This window comes from Fukomys damarensis, unplaced genomic scaffold (assembly GCF_012274545.1).
Source record: "Fukomys damarensis isolate Sample0158 unplaced genomic scaffold, DMR_v1.0_HiC HiC_scaffold_17, whole genome shotgun sequence".
NCBI lineage: Eukaryota > Metazoa > Chordata > Mammalia > Rodentia > Bathyergidae > Fukomys > Fukomys damarensis.
Genome location: NW_022900929.1, coordinates 76,412,660 through 76,434,135, shown reverse-complemented (window position 1 = coordinate 76,434,135; position 21,476 = coordinate 76,412,660). Strand labels below are relative to the sequence as shown.

The 21,476-nt window shown below is 43.9% G+C and overlaps 1 protein-coding gene across 2 annotated transcripts in view; it reads right to left on the bottom strand.

Moving 5' to 3' along the window:
• Sema6d (semaphorin 6D) overlaps positions 1 to 21,476 on the bottom strand; it is a 385,396-nt gene that overhangs the window by 158,261 nt on the left and 205,659 nt on the right. For both annotated transcript variants that reach the window (XM_033765209.1, XM_033765211.1), the window contains exon 3: positions 10,995 to 11,026. The gene's annotated coding sequence lies outside the window, so the exon portion shown is untranslated. The remainder of the gene's footprint in view (positions 1 to 10,994; positions 11,027 to 21,476) is intronic.

The following is a 21,476-nucleotide window of genomic DNA, read 5'->3' as shown; positions in this document are numbered from 1 at the left end:
TGTTGGTGTTTTTTTTTTTTTTTTGGTGGAGGGGAGAAATTGAACAGAGAAAACCCTTTCAGCTTACTCATTTTTGAAAAACGAACACACAAAAATCCAACTCTTTCTGTGTATAAACAAAGTCTCAATTTTCAGTTTCAAAAAGGAAAATAAATATGAGAAAGCTGTCCTAGGGGACATTAGAACATATGGGATTGAAAGAACTTTCTTCGAATGCTCATGGGCTTCACTCTGAGTCTGTCATTTCAGGTCTTAGTCCCTGAAAGGCTGGGGCTGCCATAAACACAGATCCTGAAGAACGCATACATGGAATGTACCAAAAAATTCTAACAAAAATAATGGCAAAATATTGGCAACTTGCGGCTGGACACTAAGCGAAGTTATTTATCCATTAGAACAAACTTACACTTTAGATATTGCCATGCACCCCATTTACAGGAGGGGGCCCCGAGGCCCTGAGGAATAAGAACATTGTCAAGGCCACAGGTGCTAAGTGACCGAATCTGGACTACACACAGAGACCCTTAGGCTTTCTGTCCGGCGGGTGTGAGACCTACACTCAGGAAAGTCCCGGATGTTCAGGGACTGCAGGGTGGGCTTCTCCAGAGCTGGCATTGTGCAGGGGAGTTCAGGAGGCTGTGAAGACTGAGGGGTAGAACAGAGGAGAGCACGGAGAGGAGTTCACAAGGTGGCTGCCTAGGTTTTAGGGTCTAAGCAAATACCCAGCTAACTCCAGACAGGAAACTCTGTTCTCTCTAAAGAGAATGGGCGGCTGAAGAGAGAAGGATTTGAACTGCAGAGAGTTACGTCAGGGTTGACAACCTAGGAAAGGGGTGGGACATGTGGTTCAATGAACTGTGTCAATGCTGACCCGTCTGAACCATTCAACCGGTTAAGTCCTGTCCGCCGTGACTGCAGGGAGGGGAGAGAACATAAAGCTGCAACAGAAGGACACGCTGACTCTCCACCATGCAGAGGGACACCCGGCAGGGCTGAGGAACACAGCTCATAACGAGGGTGTGGGTCAGGACGTGCGTGCATGTGTGTCTCATCCCGCCCCACCGGATCTACATTCGCCTCTGTATTTCTTCCATTTTTAAGGTTTCTGTAAGAGAACTTTTCCAACCTTTCCAGCTGTAGCTGATATTTTTTAAGGAATTAGAAGTAGATATGAAAAGGCTTAACTGCCTTACTACTGGAATGAGTACTAGAGCGCTCATGGGCTTCACCAATGGTACTAAGTACTATGACTTGTACTCAGTTCAAACAGTCCCTCGATAATAGCATTCACTAAAAACAGAATTTGGAGGGACTCTTCATGGTTCAGATATAATGTGTTTATACGCATCTTCATTTGCAATCCCACCTGGAAGCCCCATGCTGGTGAGGGTCATGGGTTGCTTGTCTTCGCATTTCACTACAGAACTAAGCACTTTAGGTAATTTTATATTATGATATATATTTATACCTATATATATCATAATATAAAAATACCATATATATTGCTGTCTTCCTCTAATAGAATTTTAATCTTTCTGGGAGAGATAACCTTGTGTCTCTTGTTCGCTAGGATACCCAACACTTGGGAGGAGTAACTAATGATAAAAGGGGCTCAAAACTTATTTGATAAGAGATGAAGTATACATTAACTGAAATGGTGCTGGATATGTAGCAGAAATTCAAAATGTTTCCTAATGAATGAATAACTCAGGCTCACATCTACTCTCCTCCCATCCCCACCAGACAAAGGACAGGGTGAGTGGAGGTAAAATCTGCTTATTTTGCATAAATGTGTGTGTGTGTGTGTGTGTGTGTGTGTGTGTGTGTCTCAATGCTGTGCCTGTAATCAATTATTTAACTCTGTATTATATAGATGCACGCTATTAACTTAAATTTCAGTATAGTAGTGGCATTTTTTGCTCCCAAAAATAATGGTAGAAGAAATGATCTGCAGTTCTAAGTTCCATATGGCTTAAAATACATAGCCATGAAACATTATCTATATTTTTCATAAATACATTTACACCAGTTCTAAACCTATTTTACATTCAGAATTCTGTCAGTGTTGCTGAGGTTTCTTTAATTCCAAGATCTAGAAAAGACACACAAACTGTAGGACTGCAGCGAGTTGCAGAGGGGAGGATGGTTTGGCAGTACTTCACTTATAAGAAGTTGCTTATTTGTCCATTTCAACAATCCAAAGTAAAAGAACGCAAAAACAAATAAGCAAAACAAAAACCTCAAAAAAGCCTCTGAGTTGTCAAAACCATCCTCATGGAAGTTTGAGGGCTAGGAGGCCTTGCACCCTGGAGGGGGCTCACTGGGCCTTTGCTCTCTCATAGGCTCCTGGTACCCAGCACCTTCCCATCCCAGACACCAGGCAAGGGACAAACCAGAAGGGCTCGGAGGCTGCTGGACATGGTGAGATGGGCGAGAAGTCACTGCAGGGATCTGGGAAGTCAGAGAGAAGAAGCTGCATCTACGTAAAGGGACACAAGAAGCCCAAAGCTTAGCCCTCCGCGAGTCCTTTCAGACAAGCGCTTTCATCTACACCACTCCAAGTTTTAAGGCCACTTCTCTGCTATGGAATAATGTATTGAGTTAGCTTTGTCCCAAAGGGGGAAATATATTTCATTTCTTCTGTTGAGGTAGTCAAGGGCCTGGTCATCGCACTGTAGATGTATTTTTTTTTTCCTCAAAATTGCTTATTTTCTCAGTAGAAAGTTCAGTCTTGGTTACTCTGAGCCCCCAGGTTACCAGAACTGCAGGTTAAATGCTTTTAAGGAGCCAATTACAAATTCAAACATGCAAAGGGATGACTGCAAGCCACGGGGAAGCATTAAGGGCAGTGTTTCGCTACAGAGCTGGTGCTCAGTATCCTATTCTCTACCTCTCTCTCTCTCTCTCTCTCTCTCTCACACACACACACACACACACACACACTTCAATCCAAATCCCAGCAGCTTCACCACTTAGCCAACCAATGCTACTTCCGTAGACAGGATGATCTACGTGGACAGGGCTCAGGAAGGACTTACCTCTATCCTTTCCAGGTCCATCCACTTCCTCTCTGTTCCTCCCTCAGACTCTGTTCCCATCCTTCATCTTTAATCTGGGCCCTCTCCAGTCTACCACTTACCAGATCTACTGTTAGGTGCAAATATTCTCCACCTTGTTCCTAAATGGGGCCCCTTTGTCTCAGTGTAATTCAAACCACAGCCTCTTCTGAAAAACATGACTTTAGACTCTTGATTTCTCAACTTTAACCTGAGCGGATCTTCTGGAGTGAGATTTCCTTCCTTGGAAATTTCAATGCTTTGCCAGTGCTCCCAAGCCAGGACATTTGTAATGATCCCATAGGTCTCCAATATCTGGAGTCAGTGTTCTAAGATTTATTTTTCTTTATCATTTTTTTTTTGAGAGTGGGTCTCACTATGTAGTTCAGGCTGGGCTTGAACTCACTATGCTCCCAAGCCTGGCCTCCAACTTGGGGAAATCCTCCTGCTGCAGCCTCCCTAGTGCTGGGATTACAGGTGTGCACCATCATGCCTTTGCCAAATTAATATGTGCTTACTATAGAAAATATGGACTTTGTAGAAAAACATCCTAAAAATATTCCATGTAAGTACAACCAGCTTAGTGATAGGCATATTTTGTGTATGTAAACACACATGTTCATTATAGTGCATATACAGTTTTGTAATCTGTTTTTCTCTCCTTTTTTAGCTTGAATATTTAGCATATAATTAATATGTAGTAAAGAACCTTTCAACACATATTATTTTTTATATGAATATTCTGTTGTCATTATTGAACCATACCTTTTTTATTAGACACCTAGGACGACTATGCTGTTAAAAAGGCAAGATGCCATGCAGCTAAGAGGCAGGAAAGAGCAGTGAGTTGGTATCTTTTAAATTGGAATGCAAAGTCCTAGGCTTCTGTGCTGCACTCATGCTCACGTGCATGTGTGTGTGTGTGTGTGTGTGTGTGAAAATAAGCAGCCTGATCAATCATGTGAAGTCTTAACACACAGACCCTTGCCACTGCTCCCATTAGGACATTCTTTTATACACTTTCTTGGTCTGCCTTCCCATCTCTGAGACATAATCCTGGTCCCCAAGACAGAAAGGAGGAGAAGTTTATTTGACTCATGGTTTTGGGGAATCCAGTCCCTGGTCAGCTGCCTCTCAGGCGGAAACATCACTGCGGAAGGGTGTTGTGAAGCAAAGATGCAGAGCGGGGGAGCTGTGCCCCAGAGGGAGAGACCGGATATAGTTCCCAAGGTCACACCCCAGGCACACCCGGAAGGAAGTGAGCTCTACTAATGCCCTGGGAGGCTCCCGAGCTAATCGAGTGGATGAGCTTCACCACCACACTTCCTTTCATAGGTGCTGCACACACAGGAGGGAAAGCACAGTCTCAGCCTTCCCAGGCTATTTTCCAAGTAGCAGCACATGCTCGAGCAAATCTCACGGTTCTGAAGTTCTTTTAATGTCCATACAGCACATGGTGTGCTGAACAACACACTCCACTTCGCAGGGCACTGCCTGAGTGTGTTTCCTTCTCTTGTCCTGCTTTCTGTTATGCTGCTCTCTACTTTGCAAAGCAACTTACTGGGCCTTGCTATCCTTTATCAACTATGTCCACAGCAGTAGAAAAACAAGTCCATGCCAGGACATTTCTTCTTTAATAGTTCAGCACAAATACTGCTACTTATATTTTGCATCTTGAAAGGAAAAAAATGGTACTTCGGATAAATTATTACATTAGAGGTAAGACGATATATCTAGGAAGGAAGTAGATTATGAACAGTATTTCTTCAAAGGAAAGAAAAGCTATTCATGTACACATCATGGGGGCATTTCAGCTTGGGCCACTGTCTGTTACTTTTTACTACTGAGATTTAGATATATCTAAATTTTTATCACTCTCACAGTAAGTGTAGAAGAAAACTATTCATGTGGAATCGAGTGTTTCCCTGGTGGTAGGGCATGTGATTACAAGTGAATCCAGTGTTGGAATTCAAAGAAAGCTGGCCATGCACCCTGAACTGACTGGGGTACAGCAGGAGACAGTTAGGGTGAGGCTGTTTGCTGGAGGGGCTCATGAACCCTTGCTCAGGAAACCCATCTTTATGGGAAACAGTCTCACTCAAGAAGATCTCACGCACGAGTTTTCTAGGTATGGAGGGAGGAGAAGTTCAGTCTCTCGCATGGTGGTTATGACACAGTCTTGGCCTGGGATCCTGAAAACATGACTACTAGGACCTTGGGGAAGAGAAAGCCAGAAAAAAATTAAAAGAATCTTTGTATTAAATTATCTTACTCATCGAGATTCAAGAAACACTTCTTTAGGACCCCTCTCCAGCCCTACAAGAAAATAGTTATCCTTACTCTCTTACAGGCTAATGAACAGTCTGAACATCTGCAAAGTAGCCTCCAGGAGATAGAAATGTGTGCATCATGGAAATTTGGGCCCTGGCTGGACGGGGCAGTAAAAGACAAGCCCGGCCGATGACTCGTACCTGGTGGGTGTTGGAAAGGCAGTGGAGTTGTTAGAGCAGTAGTGGCTGAGCAGGCAGTGGGGGCCGGTGTGGAGTTATCCACCTGCTGTGAAAGCCCAGCTTGAGCACATCCCCCAGGAATTCCCAGGACCTGGGGAGGCAGTGATTTGCAGAGTGCTGGCTTCTGCGTGAGCCCAGTCTTGTGCTGTTCTACCAGAATCTCAGAGACTGGGCCTAAAGGACAGAGATTGTGCTCTGCGGCTGTAGAGGCTGGGCAGTTGGAGATCACGGCACTAGCACGCTTCCTTCATACTGTTTCCTCCCAAGGCAGAGGCAGAAAGGCAAGTGACCAAATGCTGCGGCACCAAACCCTTTCAAGCCTTAATCCCCATGATAAGGAAGTCCACTTCCTGTCCTGATCACACCTGAAAGGCTCTTCCTCTTGTTACTCTCAGATGCGGACACCTGCAGTTCGGACAGGACAGTAGTTATTCAAAGCAGAGCGAGTAGAAAAAGGATAAAGCCAGGTTAATTGGGTGACCGTTTTTAAAATTTAGTGAGTTTCATGATTTGCATATCACATGCATATGCTATTTAAGTGGAGAAAGACGTTGGTTTTAAGTAGATTTTAGAGGCAGTGAAGTTCAAAAGCGTCCTTTGGGGTCACTTGAGATGGGCAGAAGTAGCTTCAGCTGTTGAAGGGAGTTATTCCTCTGCGGAGGGCCAGCTCAAGGTAGGACACGTCTCCACTGGGAAAAGCTGATAAAGGGCCCGTGTAAGAGCTCCTGCTTCTGTTTTTAACTGGTGAAGCCACATCCGTCCTATGTATCCAGTCCTGGATACCTAGGAACACACTCATAACAACAAACTAGTGAAGTCCCGAAATTTGCATCTCAGAATAATTTTGAGTGCGGAAGCATGGCGCACATGCATCCTCCACCCTTCCACACCTTCTTATTTTATTTTTTAAACCTTTCACTTATTTAAACATGGTATCTCCTTAGCCGGGCGTGATAGACTGTGCAGGTGATACAGATGTAGAAAGCACAGTCACAAAAGATGAGTCTACTCTTGTCTGTTGTCCAACCCAAGTTCGCAGCACAAGTGGCTTGGTCACTTGGACATCCCAAGCCTACCAGTCGATACAGATTCACAGTGTGAGTTTAATCTACTGTGTGGAAAGTGCCCTGAGTCTAATGAACACCGAACAGACCAAATTCTGGGCTGATTTTCCTGTAAAAGCATAGACCAGAATAAATTTTTGGAATACAAGTTAGCAAATAGTGCTCCCTAATAACTCCAAGAGCAAATGCGTGATTATTTCCATACAATTTATACTTTCTCTGTTAGGAAATTACTAGTCACTGCAGTGAGATTCAAAGAGAAAAAGATTGCCTTGGTGTACAGACATGCTTTTCCTTGTATCAGAAAGATACTGGTGTTGGAAATATGATACAAATACCTATACTTCAGATAAGTGAAATAGATAGATTTTTGAAGATTCAAGTGTTTCATTGAAGGTGGACCCAGAGAAAACATCACGTAGGGATTATACATCCATGATTTGTAAATAATTCACATTTTAGGTAATAATAATATACATATTCATAATCATAGGTGGCTGCTGGATGCTTATGAGCTCTTGACATAACATTATTTAAAAACAAAGCATGACCAGAACAATGAACAAAAATGTAAAGCTTTGTCCCCTTTATTCCCAGACAATACTTGGTGAGTTTCCAATTTGAAAAGAAATCTAAGGTATTTCAGAGTTGCTTTCTCTCTGTGAAAAGAGGGAGGGAGGCGGCTTGCTTTCCATTTGTGAAGTACACAGATGAAAACTCTTCTACAAGGAATACCAACCCCAGTGCAGATTAGTCTAGTGCTTGATCATTAGAAAGGTCATGAGGTCAATTTAGGAAAGATAACAGACATTATTAAAAACATAAGGAAGACAATTTTATGAATCAATCATGTATGAATTAAAGACTCCACTTAAGTCATCCAAGTACATTACTGAGATGTCTCTTTAAGGAAATGGCAAGGAACCCAAGTCTGCCCCCATTTGGCACACAGACGAGCCATTCCATAATATTATCTTGACTGCAAAAAGAACAGTCTTTGTTTACATGTAAACTAGAAAGCTTTTAAATAATCTTGAGAGTACAGAATATTCCACAGTCTCTGGGGCCAAGTTATGACTTTGGCTCTAACAGACAGCTCAACGAATGCTGAGAAGGGACAGAATGGGAAAAAAGAGAAGACAGGAAAAAGGAGTCACCAGAGAAATGTCTGGCAGAAGCTCAGATTACTCCTGGCATCTTCTCCCTAGGACTTTTGCCTGTCTGCAGAATTATCACTCATCTACACCAACTTCTCTGTCCTCAAAGAAGTGCCAAGCAACCCCTTCCAGTATTCATCTACACCCAGAAGGCCAAAGTGTACAGGACCATATTTCAGGGTGGTGCAAAGGAGACTCTCAAAAACCCCACAATTAGTCATTTGCAAGCTCTTCCAACTAGAGGAGACTCTATCTTAATGTAGTCCATCCTCTTCTCATGAGCACATTTTCTTAAACACATTGGCACTTTTCTCTGTAAACCAATAATGTTCTACTTCTTGAACTGTACTCATTTGTTTTAAATAAAAGATAAGCAAAAACTTACTTATAGCAACATAAGGAAAAACACAAACCATGTATTGTAGGACACAGGAAGAAGGGCACGAGGAAGGCAGTGTCTTTGATTACAATGTGTTACTACCTTGCTTCATAGCATGGGACAGTCACTGCAGCTTCATGGGGCTCAGTGTCTTTATCAACCAACAGAGTTACACTGATAGATGGGTGACCTGCGATCTAGCCATACCAGTCAATTCTAAAGTAGCATATAAAAGATACCACTTTGATGGCCAGTTTGGGGGAGTCACACATGACTTGAATATATTGTTGTCCCTATTCATCTTTGGAGGACATGGGCTCAGATCCCTGAAGACACCTGATACCACGGCTAGTAAGGACACTGTCTGTACTATGCTTTTCCTTACACACAAACTTATGAGGAAGTTTAATTGATATGTTAGGCACCATAAGAGATGAATAATTTAATTAGGCATGAGGATAATTTATTGTAGATCTCAGGAACCTCAGCAAATGAACTTTTTCCTTCCCTTATTGAGAATTTTTATCTTTCCAATTTAAAGGGAGCATCTCGCTGGCTCTTTCTCATCATATCTAGATTTTATCATATCTGAACAGCATCACCGTTGTCATGCTTTGGAAACAGTAAGCAAAATAAGTGCAACTTGAGCACAAACGTCAGGACACCACTGGGAGTTCAACTCATAACTGAGTTGGCTGCTGTGAGACTAACAGGTGGGTGCCCACAGGTATAGCTGAGCAACGGGATTATGTGTCTGGTGGGCTAAGGGAAGGGGTCACAGGGAGAGTCCACCACAGCAGTTAGTTTGACGCCATGAAATGTCAGTATCTCTCCTGGACTATTTTCTTCCATTGCTTTCACTAAAGTTGCCAACAAATCCCTCTGCAGCCTCTTGCCTAGTATGTCTGTGGCCCTGGATTTGATTCCCAGCACATCCACACACACACACAAAAGGAAAATTAGAAAAAGTAAGAAACATGGTGCCGACGTGGGATATCTTAGACATTCGGCATAAAACAGAAATGACACACACTCTAAACCAGGAAATAAAAGTCGAGCGCTTAAAGGAGTGTCATTTTAATTGCAAGGGGAACTCATAGGAGGAAGTGACCGGAGGGAGTAGACTAATAACAACTGGAAGTTTGGGTGTTGAGAATCTACACTGATTTCTGTGCTCAGAAAGAAGGAACTGATCCGCAGATGCAAACTAAAAGAGGCCTCCGTTCTTCTGTCTTTCCCCTCTCACTCTTGCCCTCCACAGTATCTGTTTTTATTTGAGCGACAATATCTGAGTCAATGACAAGCCTTCACATCCACAGTCCCACCACCCTTATCCCGAATCCTGTATTTAATGAGAAAGCTCTGTGGTGCTTCTGCCTCAGTGGAGTTGGTTATCCTGTTTAATCAAATTGATGGAGACAACTGTAATTATCTTAGATGAGATTGCCTATAATGTAATTATGCTTCCTTCATGAGTGTGAGCTGGACTAGTGGAATACATTCAGAAGAATCCTGCAATTACTGAGGGGTTAAACAGAACATATTGCCTCACAAATCATGTTTGCTACTGTATAAGATTCAGAAACTTAGGTAGGGATGGGAAGGAATTTTTCTTCTGAAGCAGCTTTTCTGATCCACAGACATTGCTGGTTAGAACTATACCACAGAGTGAGATGCCCGCATGCTTCGGCTATCTTTTCTTTAAATAAAAAATATATTTTAAGGATTTGACAAAGGGTAGCAACAGTAAATTTGGGTTTTCTTTTCTTCCTGTTTTGTTACTGCTGGTTGTTTATCAACAGTGCCTACATCTAAAGGCATTTTTAAAAAGTGTTTAACTTGACTTTTTGTATGAATTGACAAATTACACTTTCTAAAAGTAACACAGCGAATAACAGGAAATAATTTAAAAATACTCGTTTTCATGTGTACATGAGCCATAATTAATATCTAAGAAGCCAGATGCTCCACTACAATGATGCCCCTCTCTGCTTTCCAATTAACACATGGAGAACTTTAAAATTTTCAGCTGGAAGCTCCACCTCTACACAGGACAAGCCTGCCAAACGTACTGCAAACACATGTAGTCCAGGAGAAATGGCACACACTGAAAATACACCCCGATCTTATTAGCTTTCACGGTGCTCTCATTAAAAATAGAGCTGCTTATGGGCTTTTTTTTCCCGAAGCCCATGAAGCATAGAACTTGGAAATGTGCCCTTTTGAAAAACTTATTTCTGCTTTCACAAACCAGATGGTGCACATCAAATGCATCCTGGCTTTCTAATGAAATAAGAAAGGGCTCCTATTGTGTTCCCTAATATGATTAACACATCCTCGATTGCTGGTTTTTTACAGATACTCCTGGAAAGTTAAACAACCTGGCTAATGCAATCCTGCTGAGTTGAGCAGTAGGCCTCCCCAGAGCTGACGAACTGGGGCTGAGCTGAGGGGCTCTCTGCTCTTTAATTCTTCCAAAATAGGCTTTAGTAGAGGTGTGAGGCCCTGCCACAGCTGCTCACAAAGAAACTGTCTTCTGGTTTTGAATATCAGAGACAAAGAGTCTGCTGTTTCATAAAAGGGCTAATCAAGCAAGAAAGAGTCTCCCCCTCTCCCTCTCTCTCCTTCTCCCCTCTTTCAATGGATCCCCTATTCTAGTACTTAACCAAGTCATGTTCATAGGTACCCTTATCACTAACACTACCACCAAAAATCTACTTCTGGGCACATTTGTATTTCACACTCATGCCATACAGTAAAAATATATTCAGAACCAATAACATCATTCCAGATTGTGCCAACATATAGGAGAATATAATGTTGCTTACCTTGCAGAAGTTTAGTTTGTCTGGTCAGAAACCTGAAAAGGGAATACAAGAAAAGAAAGGTGCATTAGTTTTCTCTTCTGACCTTTGAAACCACAGCCTTGAATTATACATAGCTGCTGTGTGCCTAATAATTTGGTAAAACAGTGTGTCACTCTAAATCTAGTATTTCTTGCTTCAAGAAATATAAAGGTTTAAGGCAACTTGGATTCTAACCCCAAACAAAATTTTGCTACTTAATTCCACGATCCGTTAGGAATAGGTCCAGTGCAGAAGAAATTTCCATCAAGAGACTCGAGCAAAAACTCTGACACCCCAGGCATTGTTTGTGTGGACATCTTTTTGAGACAGAACGAAACAAAAGCATTTTGACAACTTGAAGATCTCTGGTCAGATATGTCATATTAATCTCCTTTCGCAGATGAAAGGAGTATTTATTTGTTCTGAGACACCCTGCTTCATAAAACATAGCATTATCTCTTGTTTTTCCTCCATGAACTGCTCCAGTGTAACAGTTGTGCTGGAAGAGCACACATTACTATCAGGTTAAGACACATAATACCTTCACCTGGAAGTATCAAGTGAGAAGCCCTGGACCCTGCAAATGAACCAGTTACTACATCAAATCTGCCGGCTAAGTCTGGGACCTGAAGGAAGAGCATTTGAACAATGCTGTGGAAAAGCCTCTGTTCAGGTTCATTCGGCCAAGCACCATGCCCTGTTCCAAGTTTGTTTTGCAGAAGTATTTATTTTACATCCTACACATGCATGTTCTTACTTGGGCTAGAAAGACTTCATTAAAAATAACACCACTTCCCTCAAGTGCTGCTATGGTTGATCAATAATACGCTGGGATTTGGAAAAAAATTTTTTTTCCCTTAATGCTACATAATTCTCAGGACCTGAAGGCCTTTTTTCTCCTGAAGGTGCAAGATTATAACTTCTGGTGTTTTGCCAATTAAAAAAAAAGTCTTTAACAAACAGCTGCTAAATCCATCAAAAGTTAGGATACTTTTTATTTTAGTGAGCTTTCTTAATGGGCAAAAATTGATTGATTATTTCACCTAGAACATTCTTAGCCTTGGGCAGAAACCAAGCAGAAACCATTAGTGGACTGGACTTTTAAAAAGATGAAAGAAGAAGAAAAATCAACATTCATGAATGCAGTGGACTTCAAAAATGGAAAAAATAGAAAAAGTCAAGTGTGACAGCACATCAAAAATCTCTTATTTAAAATCAAATGGCTGTGTTATAAGTTGTACACTGATTCATTCTGTGTGCTGGCTCTTTATCTTAGTGGGAACTGTGGTCACCTTGTGATTGCTAAATTCAGTTTATACAGTGAACATTACCATCACCTGTGCTTCTCCAAACTCGTAACTAAAAATAATAAAAAAAGAAGGCAAATGTTTCACCTCTATTGCCGCCCCCCCCATTGCCTTTGAAACTACTTTCAGGGAGAAACTTCTCCAAGTAGAAAGTCTGTTTACCTTTCAGAAAAGACTGGAGATGGAAAAGAGAAGCAGCTAACTCCTTGCCTCTGGCTAGAATAAAGTGAAAGGCACTGCCTGAACACCAAAGGCAGCAATCCTCCTGGCTCTCATCTTATCTCTGGCCCTCTTCTATTGACTGTTTGGCCATCTGCAAGTTCTTGGCCTCCCACACAATGACTACCACCCCAGGGGAAGCAGTAGTACTTAAATTTAAGTGTGCTTGAGGATCCACTGGAGGCTTAGGAAAAATGCATATTCCTGGGCCATGTTCCAGCTCTGTGAATCTGCATTTCTGATGGGTTAGCACATAGGCATTTCATTTTCAGATGACTCTAGTTGGAAGACCACATTCAGAGAAAGAGGCTTGCAAGATTTAAGTAACACCAGGCTATGCCAAGCATCAAGCCAGGCAAGGAAAGGTGTTTTAAATTGATACCCCATCTCGGAGTACATAGTCATTAAATTTGAAGAAAACAGTATTTCATATATAAGTACAACTTCTTTATTATTTACAAAGGTTTTTCTTCTTTGTGATTTTTCAAGCAGGCATATGATGTGTCATAAGCACTTTTGTCTTGGTAATATATACATCATTGAAAAAAGAAAAAAATTAGGTGATACAGACTAATAAATGTAGTCCTTGCTTACTGTAATTTTAGGTAAGTCATAGAATCCTTGAAATCCAGAAAAAAAATGTAGCACAATCTTCATTTTTTCAAGTGAAGAAATTTTCACGTAGAGAGATGGACTAACTTTAGAGTAATTTTATAAATGGGGGTAATCTAAAAGATTAATGGACATTTTTAGCTGTGAATTTGAATAATCCCCAGGTACCTGCTTAATTCTTCCCCTTCCTAGTTCAGATGGAGATAGCCACAGAGAGAACCATGTAAGTAAATACAATTAATCAGAATCAATCATATACTGTCTTGGAATTTCCTAGAACCAAAATACTGAAATGGACAGATGGCGCCCTGCTGGTTCTAATTTTCCACCAATTCATGAAACATTTTAGCTTTGCTTGGGACAGCACAAACTTCTCCACCTCCAATTATAATTCATGTTGTGAAAGGCACTGAAGTGTCCGACTAGGTGCCACGAGGACAGAACGACCTTTTCCAATGAACACAGAGTTTGCACAAGTGACAATGAATAGATCATATTCTTGGTAACAGCTTCATGGATCTCAGTTGCTCTATCTGTAAATGATATTTGCTATCTAACAAAATGAATCACTGCAGCTAAGACTGAAAGGTTGGGTACAAAGTTGCCAACTTTTAATCTAAAACATATATAAGATTATCTGAAAAGGATTCAGCGCCCCCATCACCATTATTTTATTGGAAGGGAAAATTTTAACACTAAAATGTAGGCATCCCACAATTTCAAAATTAAAATAACTCTCGGATTTAAAACAAATTAGCTTCGTCCTTTGTTTACCATATTGTTGTAGATTCATCATAACTGGTCATGGACCATCGCCAGTCTGTACATCACTCTTGGAAAGTCTCTGCCCTAAAATTCTTCTGAACTTACTTTCCAAGCTGGATTTTCCAGGGCGGGTTTGACATAACATTCACCCCTTGAGATTTCCTTGTTCTGGAAGGAAGCGGTGGTGACAGAGGTGGGAGCTTTGCAGACTAATCGGAGAGTCTTAGTACATAACATAGATGCAGAACTCTTGTAATAAGGAAACATGTTACCTTTATTACATCCATCATTTAAAAAAAGTTATTCACTCCAGGAAACTTTTGTTGTTGTCGTTATACACAGCACCATTAGCTGTCTGCATAACTGGTGCTCTGTAGAAAGGATTCTACGGCTTTTCCTACACTGGCTCTAGTTCCTGACCTGCCAGGTAGTTAATGGGCCCCCATTCTCCCACTCCTCAAAGGGAACCTTGCAGGAATCTTTGACCTACACTCAGAAGATATTACGTGAGTGGATCTGAAGCTAGGCTAACCCTACAGAAGACACAAAAGAAGGCTGATCCAGGCAAGAGCCGTGTGAAGAAAGAAGATCTTACCAGGGAGCTCTAGTCCACCCAACCTCATCAGAGCCAAACATGTTCCCATCCTCTTTGCTAAGTGCAGTGTTATGTAAGAAAGCCTTAACCAAGAAAACTTATGTTTTTCTATCATCTACATACATATTAGCAAAATCCCAAGCAGTGGTTCTCAAAATGTGGTCCCTGGAGCAGCCACAACATTACAGGAGAGCCTGTTAGAAAGGCAGACTCTCCCCACACCTCCAGAATCACAGCCTCATGGAGCCCTCCAAGTGATCCCGATACTCAACTTCCAGAGCCACTGTGAGAGAGGTGTCCCAGGGCTGGTAAGGGTGGGGCTGCACTTCAAGGGGTCATCCAAGAGCACAAGTTCCTTCGGTCTTATTGTTCCTGGCAAACCCTAGGACCTGTGCTCCTGATTCCAAAAAGCTTGGAACCATATGTGTGCAGTCACATCACCCGTGCTCTTCCAAAGAAATACTTTCCAGGGCACAGGGGGTTTAGCTCAGTGGTTCTGGTGCCTGCCTTGCAAGTGCAAGGGCTGGAGTTCGATCCCTGGTACCAAAAAGGAAAAAGGAAAAAGGAAAAAGAAAGAAAGAAAAAAAGAAACACTTTGCAAACCAGGCTCTTGCACTGACTTCTCTAGCTGTGGGCCTGTTTAACCCTCAACACCTCACCTGGATAGTAGCAGCAGTCTTCTAATGACCTCTGACTGCCCTCTCCAATCCAGTCTGCTCCACCCAAATAGTAATGTTATCTTTTCTGTTTCAGTGTGTTTTCAGTCCTTTCTTACTAGATCATCATCTGAATCCCCAATAGCAAAACTAAAATTCCACAGTGGATACAGTACTTTAATACCCAACACACACCTTTCTTCTCACTTATCCTGTAATCTGTCACCAGGACATCTTCTGGGACCCAGCCACAGGAAACACTGCTTCCGGAGCCCACTGCCTTCTCCTGGCCCTCACGCCTTGCGCACGCTGGCACATCACTGGGAATATCTATGTCCCCTACACTCATACACACACACACACACACACACACACACACACACACACACACACACACACTTCTAGTCTTCGCACTTCTACACACCTGTTTATCCTTCGAATCTCACCCAATACCACTTCTGTTGGGCTTCTCTCAATTTCCTCAAGCACAGTCACTTCGTTCCTGTGTTTCCATTCTAGCTAATCCTGCCTGTTCTAGAATCCTCATCACACTGCTCTCCTGACCTCTGTATCCGCTCACCTCCCTTCATACCCCGGGGGCCTCCTGGAAGGTGGTCTTGCTATGTGTGAAATAGAACAGATGCCTACTTCGTCCTGGAAATTTCAGAGCTGGAGGTGTGGGGCCCAGAAGAACGTTAGTTCCTGATGGGTAACCAATAATGCCTGAGTACAGCACATGTGAGCGTGCACCTTCTGTGAGTTCTCTCAAGGATGTCATGATTGTCATTAACCACCTGCTTACAGTCACCTGTGGGTGTCCCAGAGGAGCCGATGTAGAAGAGTCTCAGCTGGTAACATTTGGGTCCACTAACTTCAGAAAGGGGAACTCACATTTAGAAAGAGTCCCAGCCTTTACCATGTAAAAGGAGAAGGAAAAGGAAGTGGGGAGAACCTACGCCTAAGGCGAAAGAAGTGAACTTTCTACTCTCAGAGCAAGGAATGTATTTGTACCTAGGGAACAGTGAGCCCTATAATAGTGATTTCAGCTCTGTCAAGAGGAAAATATCACCCTTCCGAGTGTCCAAGCCTTCCTGGCACCTGTCGCTCTTATTGAGCAGGAGATGTGAATTATACGTTCTGCATGCTGACAAATTAAAATTCCCTCAAGCATAGTCAACTAGGATACCACTTCACCTTGAAATCCTTGTCTTTACTTTTTTTTTGAGCGCAGGAAGAGGATCCTGATGTTCAGAGCTTTGCTTCTGGTTGTTCAAACCATTAAAGTCTTTCCAGGAAACTGTCCAAAGCCAAGAGCTTACGTTCCGATCTTGATTTTCAGAAATTTTCATGTAATTCTGTATTTAGATTGAGGATATTGACCTTTCTTCGACTGGCCATGGTGACAAAGAGTAATCAAAGAGTAATGAATGTTTCTGAAATTCCCGACAAGATTAGAGTTCAGGACACCTCACAGAGATGAGAGGTCCCTCTGGGGATCTCTGGAAGAGGCAAAATGGAGAGACCATCCTTGGAGGATTCCTGCTGGGCCAAGGCCTGGCTTTGTTTTTCCCATCATGAATACATTCTGGAAGGTTATGCTCCTTGTGAGACTTTCTCACTAATCTGGTAAGAAAAGCAATTAATGTGACTGCCAACATTGTTGCTTTTCAGAATGAGCCCAACTACACACACACACACACACACACACACACACACACACACATATGCTGTATGATGAACAATGGTTGGAAGTAAAGAACTATGGACCATGGTCACAATTGGTTTGTCCACTGCAGGGATACTATACAATGCAAATTTTTAAAAAAATACCACAATCTTTCATAATTTTCATGAAGGGCCCTTCTAGATGCAAATTTTTATTTATGCAATTTTCACAGGATGCATTTTGACATAGTCTCTGTCTCATAACCCAGGGGTTTTTTGTAAACACTATTTAGCTTGCAATTATCATACAGTGAAATGACTCATCACAGGAGCTCACTCCACGATCATTAACAGCAATGGCCACACTTAACACTGCCAAAATTAACTCCGACCAAAACGGCTCTGCCTCTTCTCCATTCCTAGCCGATCAATCACAGTGAAATGACCCCACCGTGACTATGATATGAGATGAGGCACATTTACTGTGCTAAGTCTTGTTTTCCTGCTCTGAGCACAGTTGGACGCCATGAGAGGGAATGCAGAAGCACTGGTCCACAAAGGAAGAGAAAGGCTTTTCCTAAGTTGTGCTTGGGCAGGACAGTTGAACTCTTTCAATTTGTCCCCGCCAGCCCAACCGAGTACAAAGATACTGACTTTTAGTGAAACACACTGATGAGGCAGTCATCAGATTTTCCCAGCTTCCTTTACTTTGACTTCAGAAATAACATCTAGTTCAGTGGCTGCTGAAGGGTTAGATTAGGCTGGAAATTCAGGACGTGTCAGAGTGCTGCCAAGAGTGTGAAACAAGTGCTTCCACTTCCCAAACTTTAGGGCACACTGGCAGAAGAGGGTGTTTGCTGCAAGAGTCAGCTTTCTCTTCTCCCTGCTGTGGCTCTTCCAAACATGGCTCTCTCCGAGGTCCCTCTCCTACCATGGTCCTCCCAGTAGCAGCAGCTAAGCTTGCTGTAGAAGACCCTCAGTGCCAACACACAAGAATCCCTTTGACACCTGGACTTTCTTCATGCACAAGTTCGCTGCCCCCTCACCACTTCCTCACCCATTTCTCCCTTTGGACCAAAAAAGCCTTCACTTGCAGTCTAAAATCTAAAGCCTCTACCTGAATTCCACACCTTATGTTATCAGAGATGCTTTCTCATTGTGTTATTTTTAAGGGTGGATCCAAAGTCTTATCCCTTCTATCTGTACCCACTGGAATAGCTGCTCTCTGAGAAGCTACCCATCATGGATTGAAGCCCAACACCTCTGTCTATGTGACACCTGGTATAAGAGGTGGGAAGGAAGCCTGGCCATTGCTAGGGGTTGCCACCATGCCAGGGGCCAGGGTAGACCCGCCACGTAAGGAAGTCCTCCTGGAAATTCAGTTCAGCAGGGCCCCTTGTGAACCACATATTATGAACTTGAATGCTTGTGTCCCTCAACAATTCACACTGACACTTAACCCCCAATGCAGTAGTACTGAGAGATGGGACACTTAAAGGGACCTGATTAGTTCATGAAGGCTCTACATGCATGGATGGGATTTGTGCCTTTGGAAAGGGGCTTGAGGGAGTGTGTTAGTACCTCTTGTCCTCCTCTCTCATCCACCATTTGAGGCTGCAGAGAGCAGGTCCGGACAGTGAATCTGTTTGCACCCTGATCTTATAAATCTCTGCCTCCAGAATGGTGAGGAACAAATTTCTCTTATTTATGACTCACCCAGTTTGAAGTGTTTAGTTACAGCACCAAGAACAGATGAGATCAGCCTGATTCCAGCCCCAGCCAAGGTTTGACTGCATGGAGATCCTGCATTAGTGTCCCAGGGTGGCCAGGTGGTGTCCCATAGGAATGTATTCGTTCACTGTGCAGAAGTCAGATGTGTAACATCAGGACACTAGTAAGGCTGTGCCCCTCTGAGTCGCTAGCTGCTGGAGGGCACCGTCGTCCTTGGCCTGCCTTAGCCTGCTGCTTCATCACCCATTCCATCACCTCAGGGCACATTTTGGGTCTCTCTCCTCCTCTCCTAAGGGTGCCTGCCAATCATGCTGGATTAACAGCCCACCCTGCTCCAGGATGACCTCACCTTCACTAATTATACCTACAGGCCCCTATTTCTAAACAAGACCCTGTTCTGAGGTACAGGGATTAGGACGTCAACATATCTTTATGATGCACACAGTTCAGTCCCAAAGAGATTCCCGATCCAGATCCGCCCAGATGAACTCAGTTAAACCACAAAACCAGCAGCGATACTAATAAATAGGGGTTTTAAGCTCTAAATTCTAGGGTGGGCTGTTCTACTAACAAAGATAATCACAATGCCTTAAAATTCTTCACCCAACTAACCTACTCTCTTGACACTGTTCTTGGGAGGTTACCAATGATCTCCTTGGCATCCACTGTGTTAGGAGAGATCTTAGCCTGTACATCTACCTCTCTTTCTACCTCCAGCCCACTGAAATGACCAAAGCCATATGTAAGAGTAAGTCATCAACTACATGAAGACAAAGAAGTGGCCATCAGCGCACCAGAAGCTTGACGTATCTCTTAAAGACAAAAAACAGATAGGATCAGATTGGATGAGGGAGTCAAAGAACCAAGATTCCAAAACCGCCCACACATAGGGGAGACCACTGTAGGAAGCACCAGAGCCTTCTAGACCCAGGAAGAGGGCACGATCAGGGCCGAGTGTCAGAGTCCACTACTCTTCTCCCAGGTTCTTCCACCAAGGTGTACCTGGTGAGACACACACCCTCACCTACAACCTGGTGGTGCCCACAGCTGCCCAGCACCCCCCACACCTGGGACTCACCCTGCCCATCCGGACACAATTTACTTGATGGCACAGGACTGTAGAGAAACAAGACACATCTCTACTGCAGGTGTACCAGACTCAGGTCCATAGACCCTGAAAGCCTTGTGGGGCTGTGGCTGGGCATTGTAGGATATTTAACAACACCCTTGGCCTCTACTCCCTGGATGGCCTTAGCCTGCCTTCTACTCTGCTGTGACAGCCAAAGATGCCAAATGTCCCTGGGGGAGAAACTGGCTGAGAAACTCGGCTTTCACAAACCTCGCCTTCAGCTCCCGCTTTATTGGAGACCATGCAAGTCAGTGATCTAGGAAGTACCAGCCGTGTCCAGGTGCAGCCGCCTCACCCTACTCCTTCTCTGCATTTCTGCATGAACCTCATCTTCTCAGGCTCACTCAAAACTCCAGTGTTCATGCTGAGACAGAGCGTGGATCCGGAGAGGAGGGTGTGGGCCAGAGGAGGCTGACACCACGGGCTCCAGTTCCAGGGAGTTCATAGAGGGGAACCACCCTGGGGGATCTGAACAAGATCAAGTTCTTCCCCCAACAAGGAGCCTTGCTGGAGGGTCACGCGGAAGAGTCACCAGCCTCTACAAAGTATGGGAGAGGCAGGCATCGTCTCCCTCTGGGAGGAAAGAGTGGGGGCCCAGGTGCCTGCAGATGCAAGGTCGGGTAAAGGACACCCTGGGCGGCGGCAGGCAGACTCTCTGGAGGCTCTGGAGGTATCCTGAGGCCTGGTGACTCCTGCTCTAGAAAGGAGAAGGGTACGGAGGGGAAGCTGGGGAGAGGAGGCCACTTGGCTCGATCTTCCCCCAGGCAGCAGGGACCATCTTCACTAGCTGGGCATCGGGTCACCTTCCCTCTGTCCTTTCCTACCAAGGACCTCTCAGCCACTCTTCCCAGAGGGTTTATCAGAGACAATCAATGTGGCTGGCTCAACAGCAAGCTCATCTGCCAATCACATGAGATTCAGGGGTCCTGAGATTTGCTAAGACAACAAAGTGGTGCCTCTCAGGAGAGGGAAGAGAAGGAGAAGGAGACAGAGAAGAAGGAGAGGAAGGGGGAGACGGAGAAGTTGTTCTTATTGCTTCAGAGCAGCAGCCAGCACACCCTGGCCCCACTTCAGCTTTTGCAAATAAAGTTTTATTGGAACACAGCCATTCATATTGTCTATGGCTCTTTACCAAGACAGAGTAGAGTAGTTGTGACAGAGACCATATGGCCCACAGAACCTAAAATATTCACTACCTCACCCTGAACAGAACAGATTTGCTGCCCCAGCCCCAGGGCACCAAGAGCAGAATTCCTCTGTCACTGCTCTGTGTACCTGTTCCCCCCGCTGCTGTCCCTTGTGTACTTAATGTGCATGTATATGTTCAGTGGAAGACAATTTCTGTCACAGATAGCTTAGATGGGGTGTTTCTTTGTTTCTGAGTGAATGATGGAGCTCAGAAAGGTCAGAAACACTGTGAGCAGGGCTCATTTGGACCCTGCAGGGGCCAGGGCCGTAAAGTAGAGCGCGGTGGTCCGGACAGGGAGTCTGGATGGGAGAGGCGAAGGGAGGCGACCAGTCTGCTTCAGAGACTCAGGATGGCAGGAGACAGGTGGGGAGGCTGGCTGAAGGCTCTTTGTCCTCTGGTCTTTTGTGCACCCAGCTGCGTATCTGCTCCCCTGGTGGCTGCCACAGTGGCAGGAGTAGCCTTTCTCCCTGGGGTGAGAGCATCCAGTCCAGGAACCCTGAAGGAATTCTGCCTTTTCCTCTCATCCAGACCCCCGGACTCCAGCCCACAGCAGCAGCCAGCTAATCCCCCGACCTGGAGACTCCTGCCCATCGGAG